Below are 20,310 nucleotides of genomic sequence, written 5' to 3'. Positions count from 1 at the left end.
GCATGGGGAACCTTTTATTAGAATGTAATGCCATTTGGTTTGAAAAATACTGGTGTGACCTATCATAGGGTAGTAACTACAATTTTCCATGATATGATGCATAAGACTATGGAGGACTACATGGATGATACCTTGGTCAAAAGCACAAAGTGTAATACTCATTTGCAAGAATTGGGACCCATCTTAGAGTACATGAAAAAATTTAGTCTTCAGCTCAATCCTAAGAAATATGCATTTGGTGTTACATTAGGAAAGTTGTTGGGATACATCGTATCTGCAAAAGGAATTAAGGTGGATTCAGAGAAAGCTCAAACAATTATGGATATGCCTCCACCTCGAAACATAAGCCAGATGCAAGGTATATAGGGAAGACTCCAAACTATTCACAAGTTCATCTCATAGTTGGCAGATAGATCACAACCCTTCACAAAGACTTTATATAAGGGTGTTAAATTCAATTGGAGTAAGGATTGTGAGCAAAGCTTAATGCAAATCAAACAATATCTTGCCAATCCACCAATCCTGATGCTTCCTATCTATGGAAAGCCTTTGATTTTGTACATTTCAGCAACTAAAACATCTTTGGCGATCTTATTAGCTCAAGAGGACAATGATAACAAGGAGAGAGCTATTTACTACTTGAGTCACATGCTGATCTCATATGAGAGGAACTACAACATCATTGAGAAATCTTTCTTGGTAGTCATCTTTGCTTCCTAGAAGTTGAGACACTACATGCTTGCCCACACTACGTGACTGGTAGCTAAAATAGATCCACTAAAGTACTTTCTTAGTAAGGAATTTCTCATAGGAAGATTGGCTAAGTGGGTTATGATACACAGTGAATTTGACATTCAGTATGTTGAATGAAAAGCTATCAAGGGATAGGCAATTGTAGATCAACTAGAAAATGCACCTATGTAGAGTCTCCCACCAATGAACATTGATTTCCCTAATGAGTCAATTTTGGCACTCACATATTAGACATGGGTCATGTTCTTTGATGGGTCCTTCACACAACATGGATCTAGTGCTAGATTACTCTTCATAATGCCATAGAGATATTCATTGCCCAAAGCATACAAGATTTTGTTTCCTTGAACAAACAACATTGTTGAATACAAGGCTTTGATTAATGGCATGAAGATTACAACTGAATGGAGAGTGGATTAGTTACACATCTTTGGGGACTCTCAGCTCATAATCAACCAGGTTAATGATGTCTATCAAACAAAGGATGAAAAATTAATTCCTTACAAATGCATGGTTGATGACTTGAAGAAGTATTTTTCACACATCACCTTCTAGAAAATTCCTCAAGCAGATAATAAAGTGACTGATGCTATGGCTACTTTGGCCTCCTTGCTACATATGCTTGAAAATTATCTCTGACATGAGTTTCTAGTGGAAGAATTACACTACCTAGCCTATGACACCCCTGATTCTAGGATGATCTATTCTATTGTAGGATAAGACTCATCCCAGTACCATCACATATGTTCCTATCTTTGTAATCAAACCATTCTGGAAGGTCTAACCTAGCATGAGAAATGTTACCTTATCCATAATTCTTCACGATATGTCATTATTGCTAATAACTTGTATAGGAGAGGTCTTGACAGAACACCTCTTAGGTGTTTAGAAACCAAAGAGTCCAAATGCACATCAATTGATGTTCATGACGGTATTTGTGGATCCCACTCAAATGGCTTGACACTAGCTCACAAACTCATTAGAGCTAGTTACTATTGGCCTAAAATGGAGCAAGAAGCTATCAAGTACACTAAATCTTGGAAGTAATGGTAGCTCCATGGGAATTTGATCCACACTTCAACCAGGGAGCTGATTTCCTCTACTACAATGTGGCCATTTCAACAATGGGCCTTTGACTTGGTGGGTTAGATTCACCCAACCTTTTATAATGGATATATGTGCATTACCATAGCTATAGACTAGTTCAAAAAGTGGGTAGATGCAGTACCTCTCACAATAGCAAATGAGAAAACTATAGTTCTTTTTATCACAAACTACATCATCTGCAAGTATGGTGTACCATCCTTAATCATTACTAACAATGGAGGATAGTTAAAAAACAAAGACCTCAAGGAACTATGCAAGTGATTCAAAATCACACAACATTGGTCTTCTATTTATTACCCCCAGAGTAATGGCTAGGCTAAGGCATCTAATTAAGGTGATTCTTAAGATCCTCCATGGCATAGTCAACAAATTTGGAAAAGACTAGCACCTCCAGATTAATCGAGCCTTGTGAGCATATAGGAAAAGCATTAGGACTTCAACGGGTATGACACCCTTTTCTTTGGTTTATGGAGTAGATACTATGCTTCAACTAGAGGTCAAGATTCCTACTTTGAGAATCTCTATGAAAGGCCTTATTATTGATGAAGATTATAGGATAGCTCGGCTTCAAGAGCTAGTGCTACTAGATGAATGTGAATAAGTGGAGTGTGATCATCTGTGAGCTTATCAATAGTGAATGTCCTAGGAGAGAACCCTAAGAATTAGAAACAATGAGTCCACAAAGGAAAGTTTGAACCAAACTAGCTTGGTCCTTACATCATTACAGTAGTGTATGGATCTGGTGCTTACCAACTTTCCATAGCCAAGGGATAAGTGCTCAAAGAACTTGTCAACACTCTCCACTTGATGTAGTTTTATAGTTGATTTGATCTCAATAGCCCTTTGTATATATCTATATGTCCTTTAAAAAATCCCAAAAATTAGAAAAAGTTCTAAAAGCATTGTTAACCTCATGAAAACCTAGCAATAGGCCCCTTGGTAACACCAAAATAATTGAAAAATCCAAAAAATACAAAAAAAATTGAAAAACAAGAAAAGTGCCATTGGTGAAAACCTGGAAACAGGCATCATGGTAGCAAAAAAAAGAAAGCCCTACCAAGTAGGTGAAAATTTGGTAAACAGGCACCTCTTGTTCCCAATGCTCCATCTTGTAGTGCATCTTATGGCTATCTGTACAATTGCTATACTATTTTTCCCACTTTCCACTCGTGTATCCATGGATTAAGTCTTCTCACAACTTAGGGGCATTCCCCTTCAGTGTCATAAAATCTCTTTCATGATAGTCACTATTCATTTTGGCTATGTTTGCCTACTATCGCTAATGTCACTCTTTTTGAGATTCTCCTCATAAAATCTCTTTTGCGATAGTCACTAGTCGTTCTAGCTATGTCTACCTACTATCACTAGTGTCAATCTTTTTGAGATTCTCCTCATAGAATCTCTTTTGTGATAGTCACTAGTCATTTTCTACTATGTCTACCTACTATTGCTAGTGTCACCCTTTGCCAAGATTTTCCTCATAGAATCTCTTTTGCAACAATCACTAGTTGTTTCAGCTGCATCTTCCTACTATTGCTCAGGCCACATTTCGAGATTCCTTTATGGAAGATCTCTCTTATGTCAGTCAACAGTCATCCTAGCTATGTTTGTCTACTATCACTTAGTCCTCTTAGGTTCTTCACCTCAAACATTCCTTCTTGGCCTTAGTCACTAGTCATTTTGACTGCATCTGTCTACTATTATCACCCTACTAAAGAGATCACTTTCATCTATTCGGACATTGACACTTGACATCAATCCCATGAAAAATGTTGAACTCAAAATTTTATACTTTTTTGGATATGATGAGAATTTTTATTTTTCTTTTTTCTTTTTCTTTCATCACGTCTCCTTGAGAAACTCAATTATGTCATTTTTGATTAGTGAAGTAATAACTGGGGGCATAATCTTTTCTTTGCTTTCTATTGCAGTTTAGTTTCAATAAGTTGACATATTCTTAGAAGAGGGGTGTCCACTATAAGAGCCTTCATCTTGTATTGGATGGTCAGGTGTACGTCAACTCCTCTTATATATATACATCAATAATTTTGGTTCTTCTCCTTGGTTGTTGGAGTTAACTCTTCATGCTATAGTAAATATTGATACTCATCTTGCTAAGTGAATGTATGGGTCACTGCAAGTATATCTAGCACACTTCTATCTTAAGTTACAAACACAAGGGTCATTATGGACAAAATACATGTTGAATACTTAGCACAAGATGGATCTCTTGTGTGTTTGGTGTGTCTGCCATGCAAGCAACATTCTAGTCATCCTAACATTTATGTTTTGATGCTTATGTTAACTTGCTACATCAAAAGGGATGAATGTTCTGATCATTATGGCTTCTTGTGCCTCAAATGCTTACATTTCCTCCTAAAAAACTAATAACATATGTCCTATTCATATTTCCATGATTACAATGTCAGTGGGAATTGTATGACATATAGGATTTAGTCCTATGTTTAGTGATGATAAATTGTCGAGGCTTGGTAACTAGACCTAGGGTTGTATATAGCATAAGTTTTCCTTACTTCATTCGGCACATGATTCAATGGAAATTTTACTTTTATCTTCTATGATGAGGGATTCTTGGTTTCTTCAACATATCATGATTATTCCTAGTTGAACAAGAATTTTATCCTTTGGTTCTCCCCCTCGCGCTCCTCGCTGAAATATCTGTCACTGTCAAGAAAAAACATGTTACATTACATGAGATGTCAATAAATTTATCTATGCATTTCAATAATAAATCCATAAATCCATCTCATCTACATGAACAACTCAAATCAAACATACGTTCATACATCAATGTCACATTTGCATCTCATAACCATAAGCATAAAACATCTCATGTGCATCAAAGTAAACACAAAAAAACACTGACAATGAAACTCATCTCCAAAGTCTCATATATATATATATATATATATCTCAAAGAGTGTGTCTGAACAAAAATGAGCACTACTCGAGCACTGTCAATAAAAAATGATACAAAATGGTCCTGGCACACCAATCAGTACATAGCCAAAATCAAAATCAAAGGTTAAAGTACCATATGCCTGACTTTGGCCTGCACCACCACCTCTTGGAGGAGGAGGAAACATATTTGGTCTAGTAGGAGGATGTGTACCCCCAAACTCACGAGCATACCATGAAAAATGAAGCACCTACTAAGCCTCATCGGGCACCACTATAGAGTATGCTACAAAGTAATAGGCCACTTGAGCCATCTGTAGTCTCACCTCATCCACAACATCTCTGCCCTCTGCTCGGCAACCTATACTCGATCCCATAACCTCTAGATCTCCTAATCCCACTTAGAGATTTGTGCATCCCTAACTACCACCTAAATCTATAGCTCTCCCAACTATCAAGAGGCCTGGTAGATCTACTCTCTCTACTTTCATAGTGTATCCTATGGCCTAGTAGTAGGTTACTCCTGCATCTCCTCGTCAAGCATCTCAGGTGCCTACTCTATAGGTGTCTACTCCTTGGTCTACGGCCCCTATCACTGACCTTGCTCTCTGCCACTACCTCTAGCACCTAGGTCTAACTCCATCTACGATGGGAGAATTTGGACCTATCGCACGCTTTGTCTCACCTATGGTGGTGGACCCTATGGTTGAACTCATGGCTACTATTATTGTGGTGGCTATTGCTATTGTGCTACTTGCTATAACAACCCCTGTACTCGTGCCTACTGCAGAGCCAGTGCTGCCATCCCCAAAGGATCTATGAAGCATGGGAAGGGGTGGCTAATGAAATATGCCTGATATGTTATTTCCATCCTTGCATTTGAGACATCAGGGAGGTAATCCCACTATATTGCAACTAGGTTATGCACATCGATCATGGATTGTCCTAGATCTAACCTCACTAAGAAACCTTGCTTTGAGTCTCATGCCAATCTGGTGTATGTATAGTACTGCTAGGATATGTCCTACTAGTAGCTATACCATCTTCATATCCATGTGATGGGTAATCTCTTGATGGTATGTGTGGCCCAACCTAACAGCAGCAGCAAGGAGAACATCCAGCTCAACTCCCTTGGACCATCATCCTAGTCCTCGGTCTCTCTCCAGGGCTGCCATATGATGGAGACTAGGTCATCAAGATGGGCCCTCCAATGCTTAGTCTTACCTAGAGCTACCTAGGTAAGATGCCCTCTGTATCTACAAATGTAGGGCTCCATGGGCTCTCTAGAATCCTTTAAGATAGGTCTACATATGGGAAGGTGCTCCTAAGCTGAGATCTATAACACATAGACACTGGCAGCCACAGTCTTTTGGCCATGGTAAACAATCTCATGCATCTCGTAAAACATATGCATGAGCATGCACTATCCCCATCCAAACCACTTAGGTGTGTCAAGAATCCTTTTTAACATGACTCCCCACCCACACTCTAGTCTATGCTATCCCTTGTCCGTTACTAGGAAGAATTTGATAAATATAGCCAAAATTGAGGCCAACTTGTGCATTTGGCCATATGTATGGACTAGCTCATCCAAAGTGATGGCTCGTCCTATTGCCAACTCTCTTTGAAATATGGCTCATAGCACTTTTGTCCTTACTCAAGGCACTATATCATATACTATCCTTGGTCCATGGAAGGGTATGTGTAAGATCCTCTATATGTCCTCTAGAAGGACTATCATCTCTTCTTGGGGCAAGTGGAAGGTGTTCATTTCCTAATGGAAATGCTCCACCAATGTTGTCAAGAGGCCATGGTTCACCAACATAGCTAGGATCTGGCATAGAGAGGTGAGACCTAGTTTTTCAATATGGGCCATATCTGTAGCATCAAGGCTCCATAGTAAAGCTCCATATGGTGGATAATGAGACCTAAATGCGACATCATCAAAGACATCCTACACACACAAACAACAACAACATGCAAACAGTCAATACTTGCTTGGCAAGTCAAAATGATTTATAATGCTAAGTTTCTAGAATAGATTGTGTAGAGATTTTTCATCAACGTTTTGAATCACACTATGTGATCCATCATCAAGAAGAGAGAGCAAGAGGTGTCAAACAATGTAAGATGCAGATTTGGCACAGGGTCACTAATTAAAGGGGACCAGGAAGAGAGGGATTGCACATGCCCCAATGCAATTCAAAAGAAGTAAAATAGAATAAAGACAAAAGACAAACAAACATGGGGGAGAGACTAAACCCACCAAGACACAAATTGAAAACACCAAGAAAGATAACAAAGAAAATAAATAGGACAAGACAATAAACTATAAAAAGGAAGCAAATGGTAAGAGTTAGTATATGTAAAAATATAAATATATGCATGTGGATAATATAAACTTGCGACAAAATATAAATAAACACCAATCCGAGAGAAAATGTTGTATATATATATATATATTTATAATATAAACTTATATGTATGCAATATATATAAAAATTATATACAAGCAAAACTAATACATACACATGCCAATATTATATATATATATATATATAGAATGTGCACATATACACAACTAGATGAATATATATGCAAAAAAATAAACAACCCCCATATGCTCTCTCTTCCATACGATGGATCACATAGTGTGATTCGAAACATTGATGGAAAATCTCTACACAATCTATTCCAGAAACTTAGCATTATAAATCATGGATTATGGAAATCTAATTGCATTAAGTCAAAATGATGATGAAATGAAAGAAAATTCAAGGCTAAAACATCAAAAAATGCAAGTTTTAATTCACATGTTGTGCCAAATTTTCATGCGAAGATGCATTTATTCACACAAGAATTCATTTCTTTGCCTGAGATTGTGCATCTTAGCGCAAGAAATCAAGTCCTTGTGTGAAGAAAGACCATCTCACACGAGAGGTGACGACAACATGAGCAAAGTTTGCCCAATATCTCGCACATCTCGCTTGAGAAGTGGGCATCTCTTGCATGAGATTTTCCACTGGCACGCACAAAGAAACACCGGGTTGGTGGATCTTCGTGTGAGAAAGGATTGACTTTGTGCAAGAAAGGAAAGTCTCACATGAAAATTGGTTGACAATCTCCTAAAACATGTTAAAAATGTACTAAAACTAGATCAAAATGCATAAAAAATTAAATGAAAAGCTAGGTTATCAACTATTCACCAAAGATCCGTAGTCCACTGGCCAATTGTGTCGTCGAGAGCCTTCAAAGTGATGAAATTGCACGGAGACTACCATGTTCCTCTGAGAGCTCCTATTCACTAAAGAAAAAAGGCACAAATGATTTGAAAATGACCCCTTAGGCCCTTATATAAGTTTTGACCTAATTTTTCAAAATGCTCTGATTTGCACAAAAATCACCCCTTGGCTAATTTGACTGCTTTGGATCCATTTTTGGGATTGAATTCGAAATCTAACACATCCAAGTAGCCAAAAAATACATTTTAAAATTTTGGGCCAACACGACCGAATGCTTGTGTAGTCCACATTTTTTTCTAATACTTCATGATTCTTGGAATCTTTTCAACTCAAAATTCATCATGCTTTCAAAATTTATTTCAAAAAAATCAACACCAGTCAATTATACTCAATTTTGGTCAACTTTTGGTCAAACTTGGTCTTTTGGACCTCAAAATCATGCTGCCGTGACTCCGATTTTTTTTTGATCATTTTGATCTCTTCTACACTCTGCTACATCTCGTATTTCTTGTACATCTATCCACATAATCCTTTATATCATATTTGTAGTGTGTCATCTTTCGATTTCACTCCTAAGGAGGAAGGATGATTACATCATTGAACTTGAATTTAAAAAAAAATTGAATCTTTATTACTTGGGTCACCTTGTTCCCATCCTATGTCCTCATCACTTGGGGCATCTTATTCTCCTCTTTTCTGGCATCTTTCTCATCTATTACATCTTATAAAGAGTCTTATGGACAGGTATCAAGAAAATCTCAACCTCAACTCCTGAGGATCTGATGGGGACACAACCCAAGAACAGAATGGACACAACATAAAATGGAAATTATATTAACTGAGAAAATAAGCTAGTACAAATAGTACAGAGAAAATAAACTTTAGAACATGCCCTAAGGGCTTACAATAGCATAAATCTGGAGAATATTTCTCCTTTTAGCACCTCCTCTCAAACTCCACTCCGAACTGCCTTTTACAATGCCAAAAATATCCTTAAATAGACCCCGAAGGGTTAAGGACTAGGAGTACATTCTATAAAGTGCTAGTAGGCATCCACCAATGAAATAGAAGGTTCCGAAAGCTTCGTTAGAAGTTGGTGCAAATCTAGAAGAATCCAGAAATGATAACCGAACTTCCGGGAGGCATAACTTTTGAACCGTAGCTCCGATTGACGAACCGTTTACATTTTTGAAAAGCTCTCGAAGTTCTCTATAACCCTATGGACCAACTTTGCTCATCCCCCATTTTTTTGACCCTTTTTGATTTCATTTAATGCCTCAAACCTAACTTTGAAGCATTCTTAGGAGGTCTCCAAAACTTAAAAAATTGCAATAACTTTCAAATCGTGGGGCCTATTGACTTGATTCTTTTTCTAGAATGCTCTAAATCATGATTACATTCATCTGGCCAATTCACACCTTCTAGTTTACAGAAATGATGGCCCAAATACATGCTCCTATTTTTTCAAGATTTTCAAATGCACTGATAGTTGAACTATGAGAGTTGTAGCCTTTATTTGAGCCAAATGGGTATCCAAAAATGTAAAGACATGAAATAGAAACTAAGTCTAAGTACATTTTTGTTTTGGGTGACACAAGATTTCCCTTATACCTCTGGATCCTCCTGCATTAGACACCCAGGGTAGATTGAAAAGTGACCCTGTCACTTTATGGATGGTAGAGGAAATCCCAAATGGGAAACCTCAGCTGCTGAAATCCAAGTTGAGTCCTCGATCGGCCGTCCCTTCCATTTGATCAAATACTCTTCATACTGCCTGTTTCTGGTACTCATACCTACACGATGATCTAGAATGTCTTCTATCTCCTCCTTAGAAGCAGGAATTGGAAATGGCTCTAAAAACAACTCCTCATTTGCACCATCATCATGATACTCTGTTAAATCTGCAATGTTGAAAATGGGAGAAATGTGAATACCATCTGGCAGCTCCACCTCATATGCATTTCCTGAGTCATGTTTCTTCAAAACTTTGCAGGGGCCAAATTTCTTCATTTTTAGCTTATTGTAAGTACCAACTGGAAATCTTTCTTTTCGTAAGTGCACCATGACTAGATCCCCTACTTGGAATTCCTTATGTCTTCTCCTTTGATCAGCCCTAGCTTTATACTCTTGATTCATCTTGATAATGTGTGCTTGAACCTCCTCATGTAGACGCTTGATGTGTTCAGCAAATTCCTCAGCTTCAGCAGTTGTCCTCTCCCCTTGTTCTATCTTCCTCAATTCTGGTGCATTCGTTGGGCTATTCTTATATACAATTTGAAATGGTAATTTTCCAGTACTCCTAGTTATAGAGTTATTATAAGCAAACTCTGCCTGTGGTAGAATCAAATCCCATCCCTTTAGCTTATCTCCAACTAAACATCTCAAAAAATTGCCCAGACTTCTATTTACCACTTTTGTTTGGCCATCAGTCTGTGGGTGATACATGGAACTGAATTTCAAGTCTGTTCTCAACTTCTTCCACAATGTCCTCCAGAAATACCCCACAAATTTAGTATCTCTGTCAGAAACTATACTCCTTGGAAGACCATGTAGTCTTACCACCTCTTTGAAAAACAAGTCTACAATATGGACATCATCATGAGTTTTGTGGCATGGAATGAAATGTGCCATTTTGGAGAACCTATCAACCACCATGAATATTGAGTCATTACCCCTTTGTGTCCTTGGCAATCCAAGAACAAAATCCATACTTATGTCCTCCTATGGCCTTGATGGAATAGGCAATGGCTAATATAGGCCAGTATTTTAACTAAACCCCTTGGCAACTTGACAAACCAGGCAACTCTGTACAAACTTCTTCACATCCTATGTAATTTGAGGCCAAAAATAATGTTCTCTAAGAATGGAAATGGTCTTATCCCAACCAAAATTTCCTGCCATCCCTCCACTATGTTTCTCCTTAATCAGATTTTCCCTCATGGAACTCCTTGGAATGCACAATTGACTACCTTTGAACAACATGCCATCCTGAATCAAATAGTCTAACCACTTGGTTCTATCTACAACAACAGGTTCTTTACAAGCTTTCCATGCTTCAGCAAAATTAGGATCCTCGGGGTACAAATTCTCGAGTTCATCAAACCCAACTACTTCAACCTGCATTGTTGTAAGCAACAATTGTCTCCTACCTAGTGCATCTGCAACCCTGATAGATTTTCTACTTCTATGCTTCAACACAAATGTATAACTCTACAAGAATTCTACCCACTTTATATGCCTCTGATTCAATTTACCTTGGCTATTTAGGTACTGTAATGCCTGATGATTAGTATACAAAACAAATTCCTTTGGCAATAAATAATGCCTCCATTTCTTTAAGGCCTGAACTATTGCATAGAACTCTTGATCATAAACAGAATACTTCTTCTTTGCATCATTCAAATTTTCACTAAAATATGCAATAGGCTTACCTTCTTGGCTTAATACAGCCCCAATAGTGCTGCCACTGGCATCACAATCTACCTAGAAAACCTTTCTAAAATATGGAAGTGCCAACACAAGCTGTTCTATCACCTTCTTCTTCAGTAACTCAAAACTTCTCGCAGGTGCTGCAGTCCATTTGAACTCTTTTCTATCCCCTCTTATTGTATCAGTTAGGGGTGCACATATGCCAATGAAATTCTTAATAAACTTCCTATAAAAACTAACCAGACCATGAAATGATCTTACCTCAGTTGCAGACCTCAGAGTAGGCCATTCCAAGATGGCTTTTACCTTCTCTAGATCCATTTTGAGACCTTCAAGTGATATAACAAACCCCAAATAGACTAATTCCCTTTTTGCAAACACACACTTCTTTAGATTAATTAACAGTTTCTCTTCCCTTAGCCTTTCAAGGACACTACGAATATGTAGTAAATGTTCTTCCAAAGTCTTGCTAAAAATTAAAATATCATCCAAATAGACAATAACAAATTTTCCCAAGAACTTCTTAATTACCTCATTCATGAGCCGCATGAAGGTGCTTGGGGCGTTCATCAATCCAAAGGGCATGACTAACCACTCATAAAGACCCTCCTTGGTCTTGAAGGCTATTTTCCACTCATCTCCTTCTCGAATCCATATATGGTGATAACCACTCTTCAGATCTATCTTTGTGAAGTACTGAGCTCCACTCAAGCAGTCCATAATATCATCCATCCTTGGCAAAGGAAATTGGTACTTGATGGTGATCCTATTTATAGCTCAAGAATCTGTACACATCCTCCACTCTCCATCCTTCTTTGGTGCGAGTACTACAGGTACTGCACATGGACTCAGGCTCTCTCGAATCAAGCCCTTCCTCAATAGCTCCTGAACCTGTCTATTTAGCTCCTCTATTTCAGGAGTCATCCTGTGAGCAACCTTGTTTAGAAAACTAGCTCTTGGAATCAAATCTATCTGATGACTAATTTGCCTTACTAGTGGCAATCCATCTGGAACATTATCAGAGATAATATCTCCAAATTCTCCTAGTAAATCTGAAACTTCAAATGGTATTTCACTACTACCTTCTTTATCTTTCCTAGGAATCAAAGCATAGCACATATGCTGATGTTTCATGCCATCTAAAAACTTCCTTCCATCAACAAGACAAATCCTAGCACTGCTACATACCTTTTCACCTTCCTTTTTCATGGGCTTCAATTTGTGGCAAACTCCATCCTTTGTCAGAGAGTATGTGTTTGCATGTCTATCAAACTGCCATGGTCTACCCAACAATAGATGGCAAACATCCATCAAAATAACATCACAGAGAACTTCATCATGGAAACTCCCAATTTTGAATTTTAATAAAAATTCTTCACTTACCAGGACCTTATGATCATCTTTTACCCAAGAAATCCGATAGGGTTGGGGATGTTTCTCCCTCTTGAGCTTTAGCTTAGAGACCATCTCTTCTGATACCAGGTTATCAGTGCTACCACCATCAATGATCACGTCACAACATTTATCCTCACACTTGCATCTGGTACGAAACAAACTCCTTCATTGTCCTAGTTCATTCTCACCACTTAGCAAGACTCTTTCATTTACCAAGGTCTCTCCTCTTTCTGTATCCTCTGAATGTGATGATTGTGCATCCTCATCCACATGAGCAACCCTAGCTTGGCCCTCAGCTCTCCTATCTGTCCTTCCTTGTCATTAAGGGCATTCAAAGGCACGATGACCTTCTTCATTGCAATGGAAATAGGTACCACAGAAGCCTCCTCTTCCTTTTCCACGTCCTCTACCTCTTCCTCTTTGATTTTCAAAGTCTTGATCATGGGAGCGGTTGAAACCCTCATTCCTCTAGTTTCTGCTAGTACCCACATCTTCATTTTTCTTTTGGGTTTCATTGTGGCCTCCAGATGATCTACCGCTTCCCCTTCCTCCTTGATCATGCCCTCTTTGTCTTCCTTCAAACCTTTTATTCAGCTTCTCTTCAACTCATAGGGCAAACTGGTATGCCTGTTCAACGCTGGTCATTCTTACCAGACTTAATTCCTTCTGGATGCTAGGTCGCAACCCACTAATATAACGAGAAACCTTCTCCTTATTTGCTTCTGCATGCCCTGCTCTAATCAAGAGTCGGTAAAACTCCTCTGTATATTCTTGGACTGATCTTCCTGCTTGCTTTAACCCATGCATCTTCTTAAACAGATCAAGCTTGTAGTCCACAGGAATGAACTCCTTCTTCAATTTGTCCACCATGTGATCCCATCTTGTGATCTTCTCCTTTCCTCTTCTAAGTCTTTCTAGTTGAACCTCTTGCCACCAGATTTTGGCATGGCGTTTCAGTTTGGCCTTTGCAAACTTAACCCTATCTGGGTCCCTTATATCCTCATACTCAAAGTATTCTTCCAGTTCATTGATCCAATCGATCAACTCATCTGGTTTCAGATTTCCTGAAAATATACCCACTTCAATTGTAGGTCTTTTCCCAAACTTAGTAATGGCCCTAAAAAGCCTTTCCTCTACAGGATTCAAAACTTCCCCATCAACTTCCTCTTCTGGTCCCATTACTTCGTCTTCATTGTCATCCTCACTATTGTCACCTGTGGCAACATTTGCTCCTCTACGAAGCTCCTCTTGCAATGCTTGTACCTACCTCTGGAGGGCTCTAACCTCCTCAGGATCAATAGCTCTGGCCCTTCTGCCACTCTCTCTTTGTGGAGGCATCTTCTAATTTGAACCCACAACCACACAGTCCTGGTGCAAACTGCCTCATAGTCAGCGCTCTGTCTACACACTCAAGAAAACCTGCTCTGATACCACTTGATGGGGACACAACCCAAGAACAGAATGGACACAACAGAAAAGGGAAATTATATTAATTGAGAAAATAAGCTAGTACAAATAGTACAGAGAAAATAAACTTCAGAACATGCCCTTAGGGCTTACAAAAGCATAAATCTGGAGAATATTTCTCCTTTTAGCACCTCCTCTCAAACTCCACTCCGAATTGCCTTTTACAATGCCAAAAATCTCCTTAAATAGACCTCGAAGGGTTAAGGACTAGGTGTACATTCTAGAAAGTGCTAGTAGGCATCCATCGATGAAATAGAAGGTTCTGGAAGCTGCGTTAGAAGTCGGTGCAAATCTAGAAGAATCTAGAAATGGTAACCGAACTTTCGGGAGGCATAACTTTTGAACCGTAGCTCCGATTGATGAACCATTTACATTTTTGGAAAGCTCTCAAAGCGCTCTATAGCTCTTTGGACCAGATTTTCTTGTCCCCCATTTTTTGACCATTTTTGAGGTCATTTAATGCCCCAAACCTGACTTTGAAGCATTCTTAGGAGGTCTCCAAAACTCAAAAAACTGCAATAACTTTCAAACCGTGGGGCCTATTGACCTGATTCTTTTTCTGGAATGCTCTAAATCATGATTACATTCATCTGGCCAATTTACACCTTCTAGTTTATTGAAATGATGGCCCAAATACATCCTCCTATTTTTTTAGGATTTTCAAACACACTGATAGTTGAACTATGAGATTTGAAACCTTTATTTGAGCCAAATGGGTATCCAAAAATGTAAAGACATGAAATAGAAACTAAGTCTAAGTACATTTTTTTGGGTGACACAGGATTGCCCTTATACCTCTGGATGCTCCTGCATCAGGATCAAGCCTCATTCTGGGGATGATTCTATGACTCATAACTTGATCTTGTTGTCTTTTATCAATTTCAGGTATCTAGATTTTCTATCTAGATCCTTAAAGGTTAAGCTCCATTCTAGAGACAATCTTTTAAGTGCTATCAATTTAAGGTATCTAGATGTTCTATCTAGATCCTTAAAGATTAAGCTTCATTTTGGAGATAGTCTTTTAAATGCTTATCAAATCTTGGGTATCTAGATGTTCTATTTGGATCCTTAAAGGTTAAGCTTCATTCTAAAGAAAACCTTTAAATTTCTTATTAGTTCAGGTATCTAGATGTTCTATTTGGATTCTTAAAGTTTAAGCTCCATTCTGGAGATAATCTTTTAAATGCTCTTGGGTATCTAGATGTTTTATCTAAATCCTTAAAGGTTAAGCTTCATTCTAAAGAAAACCTTTTAAATGCTTATCAATTTAGATCTCTAGGTGTTCTACTTGGATTCCTTAAGATTAAGCTTCATTCTGGAAATAATCTTTAAAATCTTATCAATTGGACTCTATGACATCAATTTCAGAACCAATCTCATTTTTTGATCCTTGCATTATGCTTTCTGATTTTCTTTGAATTGTATGTGTTGCTTGCACATTCATTCAAAGAGGGGCAACATGTAATACCCCAAAATTGGTTTATTGTCATGATCACCAATTCTGGTCTATTTCAATCAATCCTAAGTCCTATAGACAATTCTTAACCTAATATTCACTACTTGACCTAATTGTCAAATGCAGATAACCCTTAATCTACATTAGTTATGCTACTTATTTAATTCCTAAAGTATTGACTCATATTAGTCACATTAAACCTACTAATTAAGATTTAATTTAATTTAAAGTATTTATACTTTAATTAAATTAAATTATCTCCTAAGGCTAATGTATTAAGGAATTAAAAAATATTTAATTTAATAATTATGCTTATTTTAATTAATTGAATGTAATTATTCAATTAAATAGAAAAGGCATTTATGAGGTCATATCTCATTTTATTAAATTGAATATCTTTCCCATATTCCATTTCTTAGTTCAAAATGGAAATCCTCAGTTAACTACCCATCAAATTAGAACTGACTTAACTCACTTACTCTCACACTAAAGTGAATCTGAGTTAACTATTTCTTGCACTCATGATTTGAGTCAGTTAACTGCATCTGTATTGGGAATCTTCCACTTTGACTAAATCTTGGCTTCAATCTTGATTGTCAATCTGAGTTGATCTCAACCATTGATGGACTCTAGGGATTCTATTTAACTGGCTCCTAATTCTTCATTACATAGGTTGAATTGAATTTGTATCAAATCTCTATTGAGTTGTGCACTCATTAACTCATCATTCTCATAAGCTTTTAATTATTTAAATTTTAAAAATCATATAGCTATTATATGCATACATATAGTCTAGTTTATTTTATATGCTATTAGATTAAGTGCAATTTCTTATCTAGATCACCTGCATCTCATATAGACTTAATTGCATTTAAACCCTTCATTCTAGAATGGTCTAGTTGCCTGCATCTTGATTCTGAGAGCATAAACAAACAAAATCCTTCTAGATAGAAGGCAATAGGTCATACTATTGGACATCTTGGGTGAACCATCCCATGTTCATTCTAGGATGAATCCATAGGTAAGAACCACATTGAAGTGTGTGTGAGGTTTAGAGGCCGACAAATTCATGCATACATTAAGCATATTTCTATTAAGTATCACATGTTGAGAGATAAAGTTTCAAAAAAGAAAATTAGATTGGAGTATGTGAGCACTAAAGAGAAGATTGAAAATATATTCACTAAGCCTCTTCCCAAAGAGACTATTGAGTATGCGAGAGGTATGGTTGGGGTTATTCCCTTTCCTAGATCAGAGTAGAAGATGCAAGAGTACATAAATCTAGTGTAATAGAGCACCATTGTTGTTTGGACTAAATGTTTATGCTTCATGTATGAGGGAGTATCTATGATGGAAAAGGTCATCTAGGACTCGTATGATATTGTTTTAAACAGTATCTTTGGACACTTGAGCTAACTAAGAATCAATTGTTTTAGAGTTTGATAAAGTTAAGGTGGTTGTTGAAACCTTTGACATTGATGTCAATGGGGGAGAAGTTTAGCATGAAAAATAGTGAAAAATAGTATGTTCAAAAAATATACAGCATGAAAGTTGGAGAAGTTTAGCATATGAACAAAAAGTTTGAAAGAAGTACATCATGTAATGATAGTTTGATAGAAAGCACATTGACGTATACCAATGGGGGAGGATGATGGATGAAGAGGATTTGAAAAGAAAGATGAACAGTCTCTTGTTGGTATTCTTGGAACTAGATTTTTTTCATCTATGTTGCCATCAATGCCAAAGGGGAGATTGTTGCAAGCATGAATGCTGATGATATTCCTATGGGGGAGTATTGTAGATATGTTACTATGATGATATGTTACATTCATGATTGAGTTTTTCATTGATGTCAACATAGCAATTTTCTATGGTATTTGACAGAAGAACAATGGAAAGATCAAGTTGGTATGGATGGCTAGTTGCGTATTCTAACTATCAAAGGTTATGGGAGATACTTCCAAGTATTTTGTATATGTAGTTAATGTCAAAAGAATAAATGATGTCTTGAAGAAGTTATGTAAGTTTTGGTGATGTTTGTTCTAAGATAGAGTTTGTAGAGGTATGTTCTGGTAAACTAGTTATATCTCTTAGCAAAATTGTTATTCTAATAATCAAAGTTGAGGACATGAAGACGACATGTTGGTGATGATGTGGCTAAGATTTCTAATCATAATATTGCATGTACAGAAAGTTAGTCAAGTTGCAAGGAAAAATATTAATGCTATCACTAAGTGTAACATGTTCTTAATGTGGTCTTATAATGATTAATTGAGAAGGTTCAATGGCCAACTTAGGGAATTGTTTTATAGAATTAGTATAAAGGAAGTACATTTTCATCTATCACGAAGAGTGAGATATGATATGGGAAAGTAATTTAGTAAACAACACAAGAGTGGAATGCAAAGTTCAATAGAGCAATATGGAAGTGAAGGAGACTTCATTACAGAGGTTTTGCTAAGTGATCTGAGATTTGATATTTGGATCTTATGTTTGTGCCCTAGTCTACAAGGTCTAATAGTGATTAGATTGGTTGATAGAGCAAAAGAAGGAAGAACATAATAGTAAATTGCATGTTTGAGCAGTGAGCTCTTCTTGTAGTTCAAATTGCATGTTTAGGTAGTGGGCTCATCTTGCATACATTGTACTACAACTCCTAACAAAGTTAGTACAACTCTTAATAGGGTTGGAATATCCTAACAAGGATTCAAAGTCTCCTAATAGGGACTCATATGTACTGAATGTTGTAATAGACACCTAATAGGGTCCATCCTCTAACAATTAATATTTATATTAGTACATCATCTTGTGGACATCATTCCCATTGGGGTTTTCCCTCTGATCAAGAGTTTTCCTAGTTAATATATTTGGTGTAATTATCTATGTGCATCTTATTATGGTTAATGTTTATTTTGGTTGAATGGTTAAGTTTGTTTAAAGAAGATAAATGTTTTAATTATCGAATAACTGATTCATCCCCCTCCCTCTTAGTTATCTTGATGGACTATTGTTTCTAATAGTTTTGACAATTGGCTAATGAAGATATGTATTTTTTTCATTTATGGCAACACATGATGTACATGCTTATAGGAAACCTTGGAAATAAAGATACTTAGCTTTTGGTACTTGGAAAATTGTCTAAGTATGAATTTTGGTATACAATAGTGTATTGTTTTTATTACAACTTGTTGTTGATGTCATATAATGATTAGCAAAGTTAGATGGAGATATTAAACATGTTGATGATGATGTGTGTAACCTAGTATGAACTATACAAAAAAAGAGATATTTTTGTTTTAGTAGTGAAATAAGATAGAAGAATTGAAGGAAAAGATTATTTTGTTTACAAAGTAATTACTTGTACAATTACGCCTGACATCCTAGATGTTTACTATAAGTTGGAAAAGTGTACTATGGTCTTAGCTGACCTAGAAGAAATTTTTGTAAAGGCATGGTATTTATGCAAAGGACATCTTGCAAAGGGAAGTGTAATTGTAATTGGTATGTTGAGAAATTGTATGCAAACTTTTGTGAAAGTGATATATGAATAGTTTGTGAAGCTATTTTGTGATCTGAGATCAAATTGAGGAAGAATCTATATTTGAGAAGTCTAATTACTTGTTTAGGCAATGAGTTTTTCTTATAATTGGAAGTGCATGTTTGGGCAATATGCTCATATTGCATCTACTATACTACAACTCCTAACAGGGTTAGCACAACTCATAATAGGGTTGGAATTTCTTAAGAAGGATTCAAAGTCTCCTAACAGGGACTTCTTATACTAAATTTTCTCATTGACTCCTAATAGATTCCATCCTCTAACAAGGAACTTATATATCAGTATATTGTCTTGTGGGTGTCATCCCCACTAAGGTTATCCCTTAGCCAGGGTTTCCCTAGTTAACAAACTATGGTGTTATGAGTTATCTTTAAGCATGGTTACTATTGCTATTCAACATTATTTTATTACTTTGTTATGTTAATGTGCAATTTTTGATTAAAGTTTGTAGATTATCAATTCAACCACCCCCCCCCCCCCCCTTTGCCCCCCCTTAGTAATCCCTATTTCTAACAATTGGTATTAGAGTATAGTTACTCAGAAGAGGCTTAACAACTTGAGTGAGATCCCTATGTGTATGGAATAGTTGATGAAGAACCTTGAAGAGGCACTTGAAAAAATTGATCTTCTTTCTGAAGAAAGAGATAAGTTGAAGGACAGATATGAGGAATCCAAAGTATACATTGAACAATTGAAGAAAAAGAGTGAACATCTCAAATCTGAGCCTGAATCTACTAAATCTAAATGTAGTGATGATGATTATTCAAAGCTAAAGATAGAATACAAGATCTTGAAGCATGAATTGAAGATTACAAATCTGAAGTTGACTTTGAGAAATGATCGTAGAAAAATGAAGACTGAAAATGTAGATCTAAGAGAAAGTTGGCAAAAAAGACATCTGAGTTTGAAATATTCAGAGAAGATCTTGAAGAACTTCATAAGTAAAATACTATTATGAAAGGTGAATTAACTCAATGCAAGAA

This window comes from Cupressus sempervirens, chromosome 8 (genome assembly GCF_028749045.1).
Source record: "Cupressus sempervirens isolate cs-2001-9-10 chromosome 8, ASM2874904v1, whole genome shotgun sequence".
NCBI classification, from domain to species: domain Eukaryota; kingdom Viridiplantae; phylum Streptophyta; class Pinopsida; order Cupressales; family Cupressaceae; genus Cupressus; species Cupressus sempervirens.
The sequence above is the reverse complement of the archived record's forward strand: the minus strand, read 5'-3'. Positions refer to the sequence as shown.